The sequence below is a fragment of the Castor canadensis genome, chromosome 11, assembly GCF_047511655.1.
Source record: "Castor canadensis chromosome 11, mCasCan1.hap1v2, whole genome shotgun sequence".
NCBI lineage: Eukaryota > Metazoa > Chordata > Mammalia > Rodentia > Castoridae > Castor > Castor canadensis.
This window is the reverse complement of record NC_133396.1, coordinates 131,138,505-131,157,836: the sequence shown is the minus strand read 5'-3', so window position 1 is coordinate 131,157,836 and position 19,332 is coordinate 131,138,505. Positions and strand designations below refer to the sequence as shown.

Sequence of the window (19,332 nt, the reverse complement as noted above, 5' to 3'; positions counted from 1 at the left end):
CTTCCGCCGCTCCAGCACGGTGAATGTAGGGCACCCAGCCTTGCGAGCCCAAGCAGATTCCGTTTGGACGCGCGGGAGTGGCGATTCTTTTGGAAGAATTTACGTAATGGAGTAGGCGGGGACTGGTGACAAAATCAGCCCGCCCGGAAAGACGCAAGAGGGTGGCGCGCGAGCCCGGCGCCCTCGGAAAGTGGGATCTTGAGGGTAAGAAGGACGGGCGGAGTTCCCGCGGGGCCCGAAAACCCCCATTCTGTTTTTGGTTGGCAAAAATGGTGCAAAATTAAACTACGCTTAATATTTGATAAACATTTGGATAACTATTTCTATCACCCCCCCCCCCCACACACACATACAGTTCCTCTGGAGTCGCTTGTCCCAGAAGCTTCCTGGGGTGTGTGTGTGTTGAGAAGTTAAGGGGGTGGGGAGAAAACGGAATGCAAGGAAGGAACTAAAGGTTAATGACTGGAAATATTCTGGGTTGTCTTAAGAATTTTTAAATATTTATTGATGCTTACAAAACAGCATATTTAACAAACATGATTTAAAGCACTGTAGTAAGACAAAAGTGTGACTTCATAACATAATCAGCAGTTAGCATTTCTGCATCTCCTGGATTCTACCCCTCGCCCGTTTCTCCACCACTGTTATCCTGAGTTCTGTTTGAATGTTCTTGCCATTTTTAGTGAATGCATTTTGGATGCATCTGTAAACGATATGTTCTTTTGTGTTCTTTTTGTGCTTGGGGAGATCAGGCTGTGCCTGTCCTGAGGGACTCCATTTTATAAAACAGCAGGGTGCTCCATTTTGAGTGCAAATGGTGAGGCAACATGACTCTACATCTTGTTTGTACAAGTAAATATGTCCTGCACAAACTGTGGGACAGACTGACAAATTATTTACATAAATAAAAATTACTACCCATGAATTTATCAAACTAACTCAGAAACACGTGGACATGTGGGTGTATCAAACCCATATCAAAAATGCCAGGCCCATGAACTCAACATACCAGACCTAGGAATAATGCAATCGCCTCACCTGCATCATATGAAAGGAGGAACACATAACTCTGGAGTACGGTCATCCCAGGCTTCAGCTGACCTGGGACTCAGCTCTATGCCTGGCTTGATGTGATCCACTTGGGTTGCCCTCCTGATCCTGTAAGCCTGGAATTAGCACTACATTTTGAACCAGCTTTGCTCCTTGAACTAGATCTGCTTATTTTTCTTTTTTTTTTTTTTGTGGCACTGGGGTTTGAAGTCAGGGCCTCACACTTGCTACCTCCACTCCTGTTTTGTGTTAGGTATCTTTAAGATAAGGTCCCTGGAACTATTTGCCTGGGCTGCTTTCAAACCTTGATCCTCCTGATCTCTGTCAGCCTTAGGTCTGCATTTTGACACACCAGCCTCAACAGCTCTGTGACTGGATTCTTACTAGTATCTTATCTAACCACCTCCAGTGACTCTCTGCATTTTATCAGCTCTCTGCCCTTGCCTTCAACAAGATCTCTTTGAACCCTTGGCCTTGTTAACCCTTTCTTAGCTTCCTGTAGCTTGTATTGTTGTGAAGTATATTATTGTGAAGCTAGGATTACAGCTTTGAGCCACTGCACCCAGCCTTTAAAAAACTTTTGGGGGAAAAAAAAAATCAAACTTATAAAAAAAATTCATGACTAATGTAGTGTTCATATATATTTTTTTGTGCTCTTCACATAGTTTCACAGTTTGCTGTATTTGTGTATAAAAAGGATTTATTGTTGAACAATTGGAAAGTAAATTAATTATAGCACATGCCTATGGAAACAAAGATATTCTTTCGTGACTGCACAGATCAATGCTCAAATTTAGGTGTTTTAGCATTGATGTCATACAAATAGCTATTACATAAGTCTTGAGTAAAATTTTGCCAGTTGTTCCAAAAAGGTCTTTAGAAACCGACCCCCACACTCCCCTGCCCCAACCCCACCCAATCTAGGATCCAGTCCAGGGTCTTTCTTTTTTTTTTTTTTTTTTTTGAGACAGAGTCTCTCTATGTAGCCCAGGCTAGACTCAAACACATGACCCTCCTGCCTAAGTGCTGGGATTACTGGCATGTGCCAGCATGCAGGACTTTTGATGAACAAAAGTTCTCAAATTTAATGTAATCGAATTGTCAGTCTCTTCTTTTGTAGCAAGCAATTTGGTGTTCAAAAAAATCCTTGCCTACTGTAAAGTCCGGAAGGTATTATAGAATTTTTGAAAAAGTTTAAAAGTTTTTCTTTTCATGGTTTAATCATTGGTTTGTGTCTGATATGAAATAAGAATCTATTTTGTTTTCCAAATGGCTAGTCACTTGTCCAAATATCATGTATTAAATAGTATTCTTTCTTGAGTGGTCCTTAAGGAAATTTTTGGTCGTATAGCAAGATTCCACAATGCCCAAGTCTGTTTCAGGACTCACTGTTCTTTTCCCAGTTTTCTATCCCTGTGCCAAAATACCATCCTGTCTTGATTACAGCTTTATTAAAGGTTTTGCTATCTGGTTGAGCAAGTTCCCCCACATTAAGAATGTCTTGCCCAGTGGGGCGGGGTAATCCTAGCCTGTAACCCTAGCTACTTGGGAGGTTGAGACTGGGAGGATTGCTGTTTGAGGCCAGCCTAAGCAAAAGTTCATGAGACCCCATCTCAACCAATAACTGGACTTGGTGGTAAACACCTGTCATCCCAGCTACATGGTGAAGGACAAACAGGAGGATCATGGTCCAGGCTGGCCTGGACCTAAAGTGAGACTGTCTCAAAAATAACATAAAAAGGGCTGGCAAAGTGGCTCAAGTGGTAGAGCACCTAATTAGAAAGTGCAGGGCCCTGAGTTCAACCCTGTACCATCATTTAAAAAAAAAAGAGTGTCATGCTGTATGTTGGTACATGCCTCTAATCCCAGCACTTAGGAGGCTGAGGCAGGAAGGTCACAAGTTTGAGACCAGCCTGGACTACATACTGAGACCCTGTCTCAAAACAAACAAGTGCCTTGACTCTTCTTGGGCTTTGATTTTCCATATCCATTTTAAGAATCAACTTGTCAGTTTCAAAATAAATAAAGTCTTGGTGTGATTATGTTTGGAAATGCATTATTTCTACATCATGAAGAACATAGAAAAAGAATGATAGCTGGGTGTGGCGATGCATGTCTGGAACCTACTGCCCAGGAGCCTGAAACAGGAGGATCGTGAGTTCCAGGCCAACCTTGTGTACATATTGAGACAGTCTCAAACAAACAAATTTAATAATAATTTTAAAAAAAGGATGAAGAAGGTTTATTCATATAGGTACAACAATGGGTGTCAAATAAAGCAAGCCTGGCCGATCAGATTTTCTACATCCTTACTAAGGTTCACATTCAGATTTGCCTGTCAATACTTCTCACCCATTCATAGATAAAATGGATCAGTCACTCCCTCATTAAAATTGTGATTTATCCATTTTCCTCTGCAGTCCTAGCATTGTAGTTTTGTGTCATTGAGGGCCATTGATTGTATTTAGGTCAGTATTTGTAAAGCAACTTAAACCTTAATATATCATAGAATCTTAGATCTGAATGCACTCACCAGAGTCCAGTCAATCCCCCTGCCACTCTCCACGCACCTGCAGGTGTTACCATCTCCCAGCACCTACTACATGACCAGCTGACTTATGGAAGGTTTTCAGGACAGGGGCTTACCTTACAGGGCCGTCCAGTTCTTCCTTGAAGACCTCTGTATGGCTAAGTAATATTTTATAAATATTGTCGTGTTTAGTTCTTAGTATAATCACCTGAAGTAGGCATTTTATTCCATTGTACTAAAGAAGAAACAGGTTAGGGCACCTAAGCAACTTGCCCAGGTCACACAAGTAGCCGGTGGCACTGTAGGACTTTAAGCCCGGGTCTGCCTCCTCAATTCACTACTACACTGCCTCTAAGCTCTTATTTCTGTAGAATCTACAGCCATGTCCATCTAATTTTCAGTCAAGGGACATGACTCCAGCCTCCATTTCAGTGTTCCTAGTACTTCCCAGTCCTTCGGAAAGCTGAGAAAACACTCAAGCTGAAATGTGTTCCCAACTTGCCTTGGTGCTCTCACAGAAGCCTTGAACCTTGGCTCCTCCCATTCATATTAGGGGAACAATTGGAAAGTTCTTGATGTGTGGAATGATTCTTCCTTAGTGCCCGGCCTAGTGAGTTGCAGTTCATTTCTGCTTGTAAATTATTCACTATTAGGCTGGATAAAGCCTGATACTTCACATTGAACCCTTCACTATTCAGAGCTAATAAGTCAAGCCTCAGAACCACTCAGGTCTCACAGATGGCTCTACCCCACTGTGCTCTCTCTAATAAAAAAAAAAATTTGGATTCAGATTTCCCATAGGCCTTACCTGAGGACAGTCTAATTAATCTAAACTTCTATTTCTGTTTTCTTCACCAAAATGGTTTATGGTGGTCTTTGAGTTGTTGGATCGTAGAAAACCTCACCTGTAATGTTCACATGGAAATCTGAGATAGCATTACTAATGCCTTCTTCCTGTGTATTGTGCTGTATGGGAGGGAGGGACAGGAAAATATCCAGGAGTGACTCAGTTAGACAAGAGTGGCGGAATGCGTCCATACTCCACATCTCTCCAAGTGTCTGCCGTAAGCTCTGTCTTAGAACAGGAAATGCAGCAATGATGTGAACTGACCTGTATGTTGCTCTCGGTGCTGTTCAGACACGTACAGAAATAATAATGCCTAACATTCTTTCATCTCTGCCACCTTCAGACTCAGACCCATTAGCATGGAGCTGCTCCTTACTCTTTTAATATATGAGGCTATGAAAGCTTGTATAAATTTACATCAAGGTGAAGACAGGAAAGCACAAATTGATCGCATTAGACGTACCATTGAAATTTTTTCTACTCATGTCATCACATGAATCAGACTAGAACTTGGCCCCCTATTACTTTCTGCTTTGAATACCTTTTCCAGGTAAGTACTGTGACTGAGATTTTGAATTCCAAAAATTGAATAATTCACTCATTTAGCAGAATCATGCCATCTACCATGTACTGGACCTGGGAATATAATGATGAAAAAGAAAGTCATAATCTCTGCCTTATAGCAGAGGAAGGGAGAGAAACAATTCCAGGTAAATTCCATCCTAGGGACAGTACAGGATGGCACAGGAATATCTGGGATGGGCATCTAAGCCAGACATAAGGGATCACGGTAAGTTCTCCAGAGATGATGACATCTAAATTGAAACATAAAGGCTAAAGAGGAATTGAAACAATTAAAACAGGAAAGACAAGAGGAAGAAAGGCCCAAAGTCATAGCATGGCAAATCCAAGGAACTGAAAGACATTAGGTATCTGTCAACTCGGGTCAAGTTACGCTAAGGTAATGAATGGCCCCTACAGCTCAGTGGCATACAGCAATAAAGATGTGTTCCTCATTCATGCTACAATCTGGAGAAAAGATGGAAGGGGAAGCTAAAATATGAGAACAGATTGTAGGGGGGAAGTCAAGGTAGGGAAACTAGGTAGGCAGCTCAGACATGTAGAATCAAGACATATGCAGAAAGAAGCGTTGGTAGCTCTTCCTGACTGATTAGATGTGGAAGATGAAGGAGAAGGAGACCTGGTGATACTCAAGTTCAACCTGCACTCATAGCTTTGTAGTACAATGTGATGATAGAGGCTTTTGTAGAGATGGATTGAATACAATAGTGATCAATACTTCAATAACTTTAGAAATATCTTCCTACTAATCTCATAGACATTTTGGAGTTAAGAGCTCAGTGATCAATATTATTCTTTACTGCCTCAACTCCTGGTATAGGTACGTTCACGGAGATACATAACTCTTGACAGTGAAGCTTCTGGAATGTCAAATCAAGAGATGCCTAATTAAGAGTAGGTCTATTTTATAACTCTACATTCATTCTAAAACTTAAACTCACAAAGATGTGAGTGATGCAATGGTTAGAAAAAATAGACTGGGACTGTCACAGTTTCCAAGCAAAATGACAGGTACCCTGAGATCTACAAACATGAAAAGAACTTCAAGGTGTCTCAAAACAAGAAAATTCAGAAGAGGGAAGTTTCAACAAGGATTTATTTTAGTATAACAGGATAAAGTAGGGAAAAGAAGGGAAACGAGGGAAGAACAGAGTTCCTGCTCCCCAAACAGGAAATGGGAATAAAGACTCAAAATGGTGTTCCTTGTCTGTAGTCTATACTTTTTGAGCTGGGGAATCGTGGTGGTCAGGTCATCTAGCAACCCCTAATCATTAGACAGTGGTTCTCGGCTGCTAAGATGGGTGCTGTTTATTATTTTAAAGCATGGAGATTGAATCTAGGCCTACCCAAAACACGAGCACAATAGGTATTTAGGACTACCTTTTGATGGATATGCCTTTCATTTTTCTGTCTCTACCCATATTTGCAACTTCTTATAATCTCAGAGGAGAAGGAAGATGCAGAGAGCCCTTCTATGTCTCTTTATCCTTGTAACTTCCCATCTACAAGGAGGTGTGTGTGGAAGGAGTGGCTAGTTTTCTGGTCTTTCAGTTTACTTTCTAGTTCTAGCTTTTAGATTCAACATTGCAAGGCTGCTACATTCTGAAGGCACCACATGAGAGCTAGGAGCGTCAGCATATTTACAAACCTGCTGTCAATTTGTGTTAATTCTCCAGAGGAGAAGATACTGTGCTGCATTTTCCCTTTCAAGATGAAGCATGTTGCTGGAACATTAAACCCTAAAAAAAAAAAAAAGCATCTAAGGGTATTCCAAGATTACTCTAAATTTCTCAGCAGTGAACAAATTGAGAGCACCAATTCAAAAATTCTTTGTTGTTGCTGTTGTTTTAAGATAGAGTCTCTGCAAGCAGCCCAAACTAGTCTTGAACTTGGAATCCTCCAGAGTGCTGGGATTACAGACAGGTGCCTGACTCAAATATTCTTTTATCTGGAAACGACCTCCTTCTCTTCTAGTTTTTCTTGTCCAACTTCTTCCACCATGATTTTTTTTCAACAACATTGAGACCACAAGTCTGTTAATTTCTCTGTTTTCTGTCTGCATGTTCTGTCTTCCTTTTCCATCTTATCTGAGATTCTGTACTATGAAGGTGATTTCAGCACTTCAACCATAGCCTGAGCTATTTCACTGAAGTCAGAAATGTACTAGTACTAAGACAAGGCTGGTCAAGGAATGAGATCTACTGACAACGTGGTGCTTTGTGACCGGGGGTCTGAGGAGTATGTTCTCTAGTGTCCTTCAAAGGTGACCACGAGCCTTTTTCTTTAATCACAGTGAAGCCAAGGTTTCAATTTTGTGTGGGGGCATGTGTGTGTAGTACTAAGGTTTGAACTCTGTGCTTTGCACTTGCTAAACAGGTGCTCTACCTCTTAAGCCACACCTCCAGCCTAGATTTCAACATATTTTTGCATTTCAGTTCATTGCTCTTACCATTCCTTCTGAAACTGAAATTGTCCCAGTTTTGACAGTAGGACTATCTTAAGTTGGTTCCAAGGTCTCTGACACGATTGTAACACTCTTTGACTGTTCTCTTGTGTTCCTGCTCCAGGCTCATTTTACATGTTTTTGAAGCAGACTGGGAAGCACCATTTCTACCTGAACTCTAGGTTTCTGGTTCCCTTAACAGAAAATGGGATTTAGAGGCCACCATCTCAGCATGAGAGATGCTAATTGCTATTAAATTGGTTATCAACTCAGCCTTTTTAATGGACAGAGCTAAGACTCTCTCTCTTTCTGTAGGAAAAAAAACTTTATTAGTTCATTCAATTCAAATTTAGATTATTATAAATCTTACAAATTATAAGATTTTTTTATTTAACTTTGACTTTATTTTGGATTACTTTTCTCTTACATTTAGTCTTGGTTTCTAAGACATATACTTTTTTATAATACATAAAAAAGCTTCAGAATACAATAACAAAATTATTAATATTCATACTACTGGAAACATTTAATTTTTTTTTAGATCCTAGATGTATCCCAGTGAGGATGGATAGGTAAAGTAGTGTATTTTAAAACTCTGCAAAATAAGCTGGGGGTGTGGCTTAAGTGTTAAAGTATTTGTCTAGCAAGTATAAGGCATGAGTTCAAATCCCAATACCACCAAAAATCAAACACAAAAACAACTGTTCTACCCAGTTGTCACTCAGTCAAAACAAAGATGAGATCATTTGTTTCCTTTAGCTTTTCATTTTTTGGGAATTTCTTTTCTTTTCCATGTTGATTTAATATTTTCTTATAATAATATAAACACTTACATGGTTTGAAATCAAATCTACAAAACTGTGTACATTCTGAAAATTTTAGCTTTTATTCCAGACCCTTCTTCTTTCTTCTTCCCATCCCCCATAAGCTACTTAAATTATTTAAAAATCTAATTAAATTTTTTGTCCATTTTTCATTCCAACTTTAAAACTACATGCAAATATTTTATATTTGTGTACAAATATATACACCTGCCTTTTATATAAAAAGAGCAATAGAGTGACACTTTCCTCCATCTTTTTTCACTCAGCATTACATCCTGGACACTACTTCCCCGCAGCGTGTAGGATTATCCTTCATTACTCCCAGTGCTCTGTGGCATGTCAGCGCCACAGCTCCAGCCTCCCGTCCATAAGTACTTGATCTGTTTCCAGTTCTTTGCTATTACAAGTGCTGCAGTGGATGCCTTCCTGATGTGTAATTAAGACTTTACATGTATGATCGTACTTTTATTGAATCTGAAACTCCATTGCCTATGAGAGGCACCATTACTCTGGCAGTGAGGAAGAAAGCACATTGCTAATTAATATGCCATTGATGGTAAGCTGAATCCCAACTTCAGAGATTTAAAATGTATAAAAAAGAAAAGTGTATGCCTTAAAATTTAGGAAATCAACATCACCTATAACTCCCCTAACAACCTAAAAGGGAGGGGCAACTATAAAGAGCTTCATGAAGGAAGAGACTTTTTCTTGTTTTGGGCTCTATTCTCCGCCCCCCCCCCCAAAAAGACTATACCTGACACATAGTAGGCACTTAATTAATATTTGTTAAATAAATGGACGAGCTCTTATTTTACAAATGGGGAAAGTACAAAGTTTAACTTGTCTGAGGCCAGATAACCACTTCCTGGCTGAGCCTGGATTTGAACCAAAAAAGTCATGACTCATCTCTGCTGCATTCCCCACCCCCCTCCATAAATTCATAATTATCACTATAAATGGGCTCTCAACAAGCCTATTGTTCTCTGTAGAGACAATTATCTTAAATCCTCACAAGGCTCAAGGGTCCCTTTCCCTAGATTCCCCTGACCCACTCCCTCCCTCTGAGCCAAGAACCTTGCCTTTTATTTCATAGACAAAAAGAAGCCAAGGCAAGAGAATGTTTTATCCAGGCATTGTGGTACATGCCTGTAGTCCCAGCACTTGGGATGCTGAGACAGAAGGATGGCAAGCTCCAGGGCAGCCTCAGCCACATAGCAAGTTCAAGGTCAACCCAAGCTACATAACAAGACCCTGTTCCAAAAACCAACCTTTGGGGATGTAGGTCAGTGGTAGAGCATTTGCCTAGCATGTATGAGGCTGTGGGTTTGAACCTCAGCACCTTAAAAAAAAAATCTCAAATCTTCCTGTAGTGTCAGGGACTCTCTCCTCTTTCCCACTGTGCCAATAGTGGATATGACTTTCTTCCTACTGGAGGCTGATTCCTTTACTGAGGGATCCTGTTCTGTCTGCCCTCCTAGAACCCTTCCTTCTTTCTCTCTCCTTCCTCCCTCCCTCCTTTTCTCCTCTCCTTCCTTCCTTCCTCCTTCCTTCGTTCCTTCCTTCCTTCTCTCTCCTTCCTCCCTCCCTCCTTCTTTTCTCCTCTCCTTCCTTCCTTCCTCCTTCCTTCGTTCCTTCCTTCTTTCTCTCTCCTTCCTCCCTCCCTCCTTTTCTCCTCTCCTTCCTTCCTTCCTCCTTCCTTCGTTCCTTCCTTCTTTCTCTCTCCTTCCTCCCTCCCTCCTTTTCTCCTCTCTTCTTCCTTCCTCCTTCCTTCGTTCCTTCCTTCTTCTCTCTCCTTCCTCCCTCCCTCCTTCTTTTCTCCTCTCTCCTTCCTTCCTTCCTCCTTCCTTCGTTCCTTCCTTCTTTCTCTCTCCTTCCTCCCTCCCTCCTTTTCTCCTCTCCTTCCTTCCTTCTTCCTTCGTTCCTTCCTTCCTTCTTTCTCCTTCCTCCCTCCCTCCTTTTCTCCTCTCCTTCCTTCCTTCTTCCTTCGTTCCTTCCTTCTTTCTCTCTCCTTCCTCCCTCCCTCCTTCTTTTCTCCTCTCCTCTTCTTCCTTCTTCCTTCCTTCTCTCTCTCCTTCCTCCCTCCCTCCTCCTTTTCTCCTCTCCTTCCTTCCTTCCTCCTTCGTTCCTTCCTTCCTTCTTTCTCTCTCCTTCCTCCCTCCCTCCTTCTTTTCTCCTCTCTTCTTCCTTCCTTCCTTCATTCCTTCCTTCCTTCTTTCTCTCTCCTTCCTCCCTCCCTCCTTCTTTTCTCCTCTCCTCTTCTTCCTTCCTCCTTCCTTCCTTCGTTCCTTCCTTCTTTCTCTCTCCTTCCTCCCTCCCTCCTTCTTTTCTCCTCTCCTTCCTTCCTTCCTTCTTCCTTCATTCCTTCCTTCCTTCTTTCTCTCTCCTTCCTCCCTCCCTCCTTTTCTCCTCTCCTTCCTTCCTTCCTTCTTCCTTCGTTCCTTCCTTCTTTCTCTCCTTCCCTCCCTCCTTCTTTTCTCCTCTCCTCTTCTTCCTTCCTCCCTCCTTCATTCCTTCCTTCCTTCTTTCTCTCTCCTTCCTCCCTCCCTCCTTCTTTTCTCCTCTCCTTCCTTCCTTCCTTCTTCCTTCCTTCCTTCCTTCCTTCTTTCTCTCTCCTTCCTCCCTCCCTCCTTCTTTTCTTCTCTCCTTCCTTCCTTCCTTCCTCCCTCCCTCCCTCCCTCCTTTCCTCCCTCCCTCCCTTCCTCCCTCTCTCCCTCCCTTCTTTCCTTCCCTCCCTTTCCCTTTTTGGCCCAGTAAATTCAAGTTATCTCTAGGTATCAGGATTAAGCTTGGTCTCGAATAAGAAAGCACCCTAATTAATTGTGGTCTTCTCTCCCTTAGATTTTTTAAATTTCAATTTGTGATTGCATAAAGATGGAAAATTACCTACTTCCCCAACCTCTTTTAGAAGTTTATAAGTGACATTTAAAGCCTCAGAGCTGAGCCAGGCATGGTGGCGCATACCTGAGGAGGCGGAGGCAGGAGGATCACGAGTTGGAAGGCAGCATAGGCCAATGAGATCCTGTCTGGAAGGAAGGAAGGAAGGAAGGGAGGAAGGGAGGGAGGAAGGAGAGGACTGCACTGAGAATATTTCCCTTGCACAGAGAGAAGAGAAGGGCCTGGACAGACTTCAGCACTCCAGCACTTACTCCTAGAGAGGAAGAATCCACAACAGGTCTGAAAACAGACTTCACTGAAGAAGAAAAACCCAGACGTTGTTTTGTCCTATGAGCCAAGAGGGAATGTGTCTAACACTGCTCAGATAGTGAAGTGAAATAACAACGGGTAAGTGGCCATTGTGTCTGGTAACACGGATGCTATCAGTGACTTGGACAAGAGTTGTCTTGGGAAATGAACTGAGGACAAAATGTGAGGTCAAAGGTTAGTCAGTCATGATGGTCAACTCGAGAAGTTCAGTTTCCTAGAACAGGGCTGGTGGAGTGGCTCAAGCGCTAAGGGTGCCTGCCTAGCAAACGTGAGGCCAGTGCTGCCAAAAAAAAAAAAAGTTCAGTTAGGGACGGGAACAGCTGAATTGGGCCTAGAGAGACATATGAAATCAAGATAATTTTTTTTCTTTTAAGATAGAAACACTCATGGCATATTGTTTGCTGGTGGAAATAAACCATGAGAAAGGGAGACTGACGATAGAGGCAAAACAAGAGGGAATCACTGCCAGAGCAAAGTCCTTAGAGATGTGAGGTCAGAGTGAGTGGCTCCAGTGGTAAAGCACCTGCCTAGCAAGCCTGATGCCCTGAGTTCAAGTCCCAGTGCCACCAAAAAAAAAAAAAAAGGGAGGTCACGTTCCTACAACAAGGTAGCTCATAATGGGTATGTACAAAGTTGGTTGTGGTCCTTGTCTGCTTTTATTTTTTATTTTATGGTCAAAAAGTACAGGTAAGGGTAAGATTACAATTGGGGTTGGAGAGAGGTAGTATGTTTAAAATATTTGAAAATACAAAGGTATGAATTAGTCTATTTAAAGAGCGGGAAAAAGAACATTCCAAGAAGTATATAGAATTCTCAAGCATGCCAGGCACTCAGTTGAGATTCAGGACCATGAATTTAAAGACCAATAGACACATTGAACAAGACCACTGAACAACAGTTAGGGCTGTAGTGCAGGCCATAGTGGGTAGGCTGAGGGGTATACTGAACTGGAGGCTTCCTGATGAGTACAGCAGGGCAACCTCAGGAAAGAGGGGCAAGGGTGTTTGCAAGAGAATAATTATAAACATCTTTATGGACATTAGTCAGATGGATGTGAACACATGGTCCTGGATTATAATTGGGAAAATGGTAGACTCTGTGGATGAAGTTCTTAATGAAGTCAAGAGTTATTGCAGCGAGAGAACTGGAGAAGGGGGTCCCAGAAGGACAGAGGATGGTGGCAATGTAACTAGAACCAATGAGGCTCTTGGAAGAGGCCTCTACCTCACCTGAGGGCACCAAATTTGTGATTTCAGAAAAAAAAAGAATTTTCGGACATATCATGGTAGACACCAAGAAAGTTTATTAGTAAGGCAAAACAAACAAAGGAGAGTACACAACCCCTGAGTCTTCCATTTTAGGTATCAGTCTATGTAAGGTGGTCATCATGACTATAATCAAATACACTGATCCCATTTATTTTCAGGACTGACATAGCTGGTGACCACATCCATATACAGTAATGATGCATATGGGCTCCCCATGGAACCCACCTGACTCCACAGGTCTGTATCTCATTGGTTGCTTCATTTGAAATGTCTTCTTTTAATGGCAATTAATCATGTGGGGTAAAATCAGTAATACCTCATAAGAAATAAATAAACTTTGACATTTTTAAAACATGGGAAATAATTGGTTATTTGACTTTTTTTTCCTTTGGCAGCACTGGGGTTTGACCTCAGGACCTTACACTTGCTAAGCAGGCATTCTGCTGCTTGAGCCATGCCGTCAGTCCAGTTTTTTGACTTTTAACCAACTTATCAAAAAGTCCTGGGTTTGATCCAGGGACATGGCTTAGGTAGTAGAGCAGCTGCCTAGGAAGCTTGAGGCCCTTAGTTTAAACAGCAGCACCACCAAAAAAAAAAAGTTCTGGGCTTGAGATGTTTCTCTTTTATAAGTCATTAATAAAATATGAAGTCAATATTGGTGAAGATTATTAAGTGGTAATACCCAGTTTCAGTACATGTAAAAGGAAGCTGAAGCTCTTCTCTTGTACGTTCCTAGACAAGTAATTCAATGGTAGCATACATCAAGTGGCTAAAAATATGAATACCTAAACTGAGTGGTGGGTCACTCCTATAATCTCAGCTACTTGGGAGGTGGATATCAGGAGTTCAAGGCCAACTCAGGCAAAAAGCAAGACAACCAATAGCTGGGTGTACTGATAAGTGCCTGTCTCTCTGGCTTTCCATGGGAAGCATAAATAGGAGGACAGAGGTCCAGGCCAGTCTGGGCATAACTGTAGGACCCTAACTCAGAAGTAACTAAAGCAAAAAGGGCTTTAAGTAGTTCAAGTAATAAAGTACCTGCCTAGAATACGCAAAGCCCTGTGTTCTACCATCAGTACCAAAAAAAAACAAAAACAAAAAAAAACCCATAAATGTCTGGCACTATCATTCTAAATTTTGTTTCTTAAATGTATAATTATTGAGGTAAACAAGGTAATATTTGAAAATTGTATTATTTGAAAATAATGTTACTCTTATAACAGACCAAACATTCAACAGTAAGGAAACATTAATCATTCTACACCTGTACAATGGAATATAATGCAACCATTTAAAATTACATTGAATATATAATATCTAAGGAAAAAGCAGGCCAAACATGTTAGCTTGGTACCACTGTTTTGATGAAATAAATATGTATAAATCTATAGGATGGGAAAAGATAAAGAAAATTCAGGCAACAATTAGCAATAGTTACATAAAGATAGATATACAGATCAAAGGAATACAATTCAAAGTCCAGAAATGAACTCTTACAGTCAACTGATTTTCAACAGGGGTGTCTAGATAATTCAATGGGGGTAAAGAATAACGTTTTTAACAATTGATGCTGGGTGACTGGATGGTCACATGCAAAAGAGTAAGGCTGAACCCCCTACTTCACACCATACATTAAGATATCTCAAAGTGGATCACAGGCTGAAATAAGGAAACTCTTTGAAGAAAAGGTAGGAGTAATCCTCACCACGTTGGGTTAGGCAAAACCTTCTTAGATACATCAAAAGCAATGACACAAAAGTAAATATCAGAAAGTTGGACTTCATTAAATTAAGAACTTTTGTGCTGCAAAATGCTATCACCAAGAAAGTCAAAGACAATCACAGAGCAAGAGAAATAACTTACAATGTGATGAGACTTGTATCCAGAATATATAAAGAAGTTTTATGACTCAATAATAAAGAGAAAAATGACTCAATTTTAAAAAGGGCAAAGAATTTGAGAAGGCATTTTGTATAGAAGATATACAAGTAACTAATAAGTATATGACAAAGTGCTCGGCATCATGAGTTATTAGGGAAATGCAAACCTAAATAAATTGACATAGCACTTTACACCCACTGGAATAACACTCTCCCTGTCCTCCTTCTCTCTGTCTGTCTTTGTCTCTCTGTCTCTCTCTTTATCTATCTATAGATAGTGTTGGAAGAATTTAGAACCTTCATATATTGCTGATGGGAACACAAAATCATAAATAGTACAGCCATTTTGCAAAATAATGCAGCAGTTCCTCAACATGTTAAATATAGTTATCATGTGACCCAGATTCCAAGATACTTGAAAACAAATTTTCAACCCAAACTTCTACATGAGTATTCACAACAGTCAGCAAGTGGAAACAACCCACTGTCCCTGATAAAAGTGCTGAATGCATACAATGGAATGCTATTCAGCAATAAAAAGTCAAGTACTGATGCATGCAGCAACATGGGTAAATCATGAAAGCACTGTGCTAAGTTAAGGGACCCAGTTACAAAAGACCACAGACTGCAATTCTATTGTGATAAGATGTTCAGAAAGTAGGTTAGTATTTGCTAAATAATAGGGGAATGTGCTAGGGAAAAGGAGATAAAATGTTCTAAAATTAGGTAATGGTGGTTGTGCAACTCTGAAAACACCCTGAAAATATATTGAAATTATGACTTTGTTTTTTTAAGGGCGAGACTGGGGTTTGAATTCAGGGCTTCACGCTTACACAGCAGAAACTCTACCACTTGAGCCACGCCACCAGTCCTTTTTGCTCGGGTTATTTTGGACATAGGGTCTTGCAAACTATTCACCTGGGCTGTCTCAAACCACCATCCTCCTGATCTCGGTCTCCTTAGCTAGGATTATGGACATGAGCCACCAGTGCCCGACTAAAATTAAGACTTTTTAATGGGTGAATTGTGTGTCCATCTCAATAATGACACTAAAAGTGTTAATAGCACTTATTTCTGAAAAATGGGCCTATGATGGGTTTTCTTTTTTTCTCTTTGTTTATTTGCATCTCCTACAGTAAAAAAAGTATGTCTAAATGTGGGAATAAAGAAACAAAGTTATTGGCTTTAATAGTTTATCTCAACAAGGTAATTTCTTAGAGTTACCTGTAAAAGTTCAAGACTGAAGAGCATTCATATTAAATTATTTTCCTTTCAAGAAGACGGCCTCATTTTCCCATCCTTTTCCCCACATTACTGTTCTCTACTGTAAGATAAAGGGAGCTTTTTTCTTAAAATAATGCAATCCGTGGGTGTTTCTATTTTTCCCGTGTTATGCGGTGATTCACTGCAGGCTGAACGCCTTTCCATTTCTGACTTCTCATTGTGTGCTGCGTCTCAAAAACCTTCTGCACTTTCAAATCTGAACGTGGATAGGAACACATTCATTATTGTGGATTAACAATTTAATCCAATTTAGCGGATTGCATTCTTGCTCCTTCCTTCACCCTGTGACTGGCTATCATAGGGTTACAATCCTTTAACGGTGACAAATATTAGCAGTAATCAAGGCAGGTTGCAAAAAGTTCTTAAATTTCAGTTTGACAGTATAATAATATGCTGTGAGGATTAAAATGACTGTTAAAATAGATTATATACAGTCTTCAAGATTGTATAAAAGTACTTATAAAGAATTAGGGGTTTCTTCTTCACTACAGCGTATGTTGATATATTGATTAATTACTTTATTGCACACAGATGGATCAATCAGTATAGGATAACTGGACTGAAAAAAAATAGCTACTAACTGGTATTTGTTTAAAGAGATTTGCTTAGTTGAAAGGCAATCCTACTGAAACAGCGAGAGAATTCCACAGAAATACCATAATGTCAAATTTTCCTCTTAGACATAGAACATGAAATTAAAAATGATTGCATTAAGATTGGAGGGGACACAGCTCACAAAAATCTGAAATGATTGATGGAAAAACTCTCCCAAAAGGTAAGAGCATTATAAAATGTAAGCTATTATCACATGAACCAAGCATACTATTTGTTCTTAAAGAGTATGAACCAGCTGGGCACTGTGCCTCACACCTATAATGCTAGCTACTTGGGAGGCTGAGATCAGAGGGTCACAGTTCAAGGCCAGCCTAAGCAAATAGTTTGCAAGACCCCTGTCTCCAAAATAAACAGAGCAAAATGGACTGGAGGTGTGGCTCAAGGGGTGGAATGCCCAAGTGCAAAGCCTTGAGTTCCAATCCCGGTCACACCAAAATAAATAAATAAATAAAGTATGAACACATGCTTTTGCTTGAAATTTTATAAAGATCTTTTTTTTTTTTTTTAAAGTTTTGTCCTGGAAGTCAGTGTTATGAAAAATAGGCTCACACCTGTAACCCTAGCTAGTTAGGAAGCAGAGATCAGGAGAGTCACAGTTCATAGCCAGCCCAAGGAAATAGTTCTGAGAGACCCCATCTCGAAAGAAAACCATCACAAAAAAGGGCTGGTGGAGAGGCTCAAGGCGTAGGCTCTGAGTTCAAACCCCAGTACCACAAAAAAAAAAAGTAAAAGGCCTGTATAAGTGCCCAGAAAACAGCAAGCACCAGCAGCAGACTTTGGTTTTATAACAAAGTGTGATTTCATTTTTTTTCATTTTTCTTTTATTATTCATATGTGCATACAAGGCTTGGTTCATTTCTCCCCCCTGCCCCCACCCCTGTGTGATTTCATTTAAAGCAGAATCTGGGGCTTAAAAAGCAAAAGTTAGAAAACCAATGACTGTATAGGTGCATCTTTAAATCCTTTCAGTATTGGTGAATCAGTTGTGACCTGCGCCTGAATTCTAAAGTGGGGAAGAGAGACCCTGATATGATGAGGCCAGCAGACATGTAGCAGGGCTAATCTGCTGTCAGGAGGCATCAGAAGCTAGACAGTCATCCTAAGACCCCATTGGGTCTTAGGTCCAGACACCACTGGATCCTCATCTACCACGCACACACACATGCCTACAAGAAATTTTACACTATAAATTAGGCACAGTAAGATATTAACAACAGTAATAAAATAGGACAATTTATAATAATATACTGTAATAACTATACAAATGTGGTCTCTCATCTCTCAAACTACCTTAATTCCCCCTTGCACCATAATAACGTTTTTTGTCTGTGTCTGATTGCAGGTAACTCCAACCACAGAAATCGAAACTGCAGATAAAGAGGGACCACTGTATAATGGCCACGTTTATGTCGAGAGCCCAGGATGTAGTTGTGTTTGCTTCCCATGGAGATTATGCTTAAGCAAAGGCTGGGAGAGGTGGTTATCTGCTCTTATAGCAAAATGGGATATGTGCTTTTTTTCCTCAGTGTTAAAATACAATAATTATTTTGAGCCAGGTGTGGTGGTACACACGTGTAATCCCAGCAGGAGGTGTAGGTAGGGGGATGGTGGCCCAAGTCTGGCCAAGCAAAAGTGCAAAACCCTACCTGAAAAATAAGCTAAAAGTATGTGGTGCAGGTGAGAGAGAGAGAGAGAGAGGAAGAAGAAAGAGGAGGAGAAGGTTAAGGAGGAGGAGGAGGAGGAGGGAAGGAGGAGGATGAAAGGAGGATCAGGAGAGGAGAGGGGCAGGAGGGGAGTGAGGAAGAGAATAATCTTTTTGGAAGAAGAATAATGGCACTAGAGCTTTATCAGAGCCCATCACCCTGTCTGCCTCAGCCACCCTATTACAAATTCCTTGAGGACAGCCACCCTAGTTTTTTTGTCTTTGTGTGGCCAACACTATGGCAGTATCTGGCATTTCAGAAATACCTGAATGACTCGCAAGAATTTAACAGTCTTGCAAACTACCAACAAAGTGATAGCGATTTGGGTTTAGGCTGACGTAATGAATGGCTGTCAGGGTAAAGAAAGCTGTTAGCAGGCGCCACTTGCGGATTCTCTTTGGATCAGAAAACAGCTAAAGTGAGCTCCTGGCCCCTGGTGTTCTCCTAACATCCTGGTCCCTGTGCCCAGGGTTACTGCACTTTTTGCAGGGTGGGACACACAGCTTGCACTGTGAGCCTGAGCCTGGCTGTTGGAAGGTAGTCGTTCCAGACAGGAGTGCCATTTGTACTTGCATTATCCCTAAAGCAATAGCTCAAAAAAGGCACTAAAACATTTCTGGTCTTGGATTAGATTCTGAGAAATGTGCAGATGCTTCCTTTCCTGAATCAAATAAATGTTTAATATGGATGATATAATTTACCTTGTTTGATTTCTATAAATAGGCAAGTATCAATCTGTATGTGTATATTATCCTTAAAAAATTTAATTTTTTATCTAGTTGCTAAAATATTTGGTATTTATTTTACCTTTCCATTTATTTTAAAATCACCATAGTGGCTTGCCACTAAGAGGCGGAGCTGTTTCATTTCTTATGGGGAAATTGAAGGTAGTCAGTAACAATTTTGCCTGGCCTTATTTTTCTTTATTTTATATGTGAGTAGATTTCATAATGACAAAACAAAAACTTCTTTGGGTTACCTTTGGAGGATGCTAAGGAACCAATCTGTAATTCTAAAACCTTACAAAAGTTTTTAAGAAACTGTCTTTCCTGTACAAACTGTACTTCAGGGTAGCCATTAAGGGATGACTTTCCTTTTGTGT

General features: G+C 40.7%; 1 long non-coding RNA gene across 3 annotated transcripts; it reads left to right on the top strand.

The window, feature by feature from the left end:
• The first annotated feature begins 10 nt into the window (after positions 1-10).
• Positions 11-18,926, top strand: LOC109692116 (uncharacterized). Of its 3 annotated transcripts, XR_012439058.1 has the most exons (6): positions 11-204; positions 8,543-8,832; positions 11,378-11,558; positions 12,907-12,985; positions 16,593-16,687; positions 17,870-18,926. It is a non-coding gene; the product is annotated as an uncharacterized lncRNA (long non-coding RNA). The 3 variants fall into 3 exon arrangements; XR_012439057.1 differs by lacking the exon at positions 8,543-8,832 and having other exon boundaries at positions 30-204; XR_002212919.2 differs by lacking the exons at positions 8,543-8,832; positions 16,593-16,687 and having other exon boundaries at positions 33-204.
• Positions 18,927-19,332: the final 406 nt, after the last annotated feature.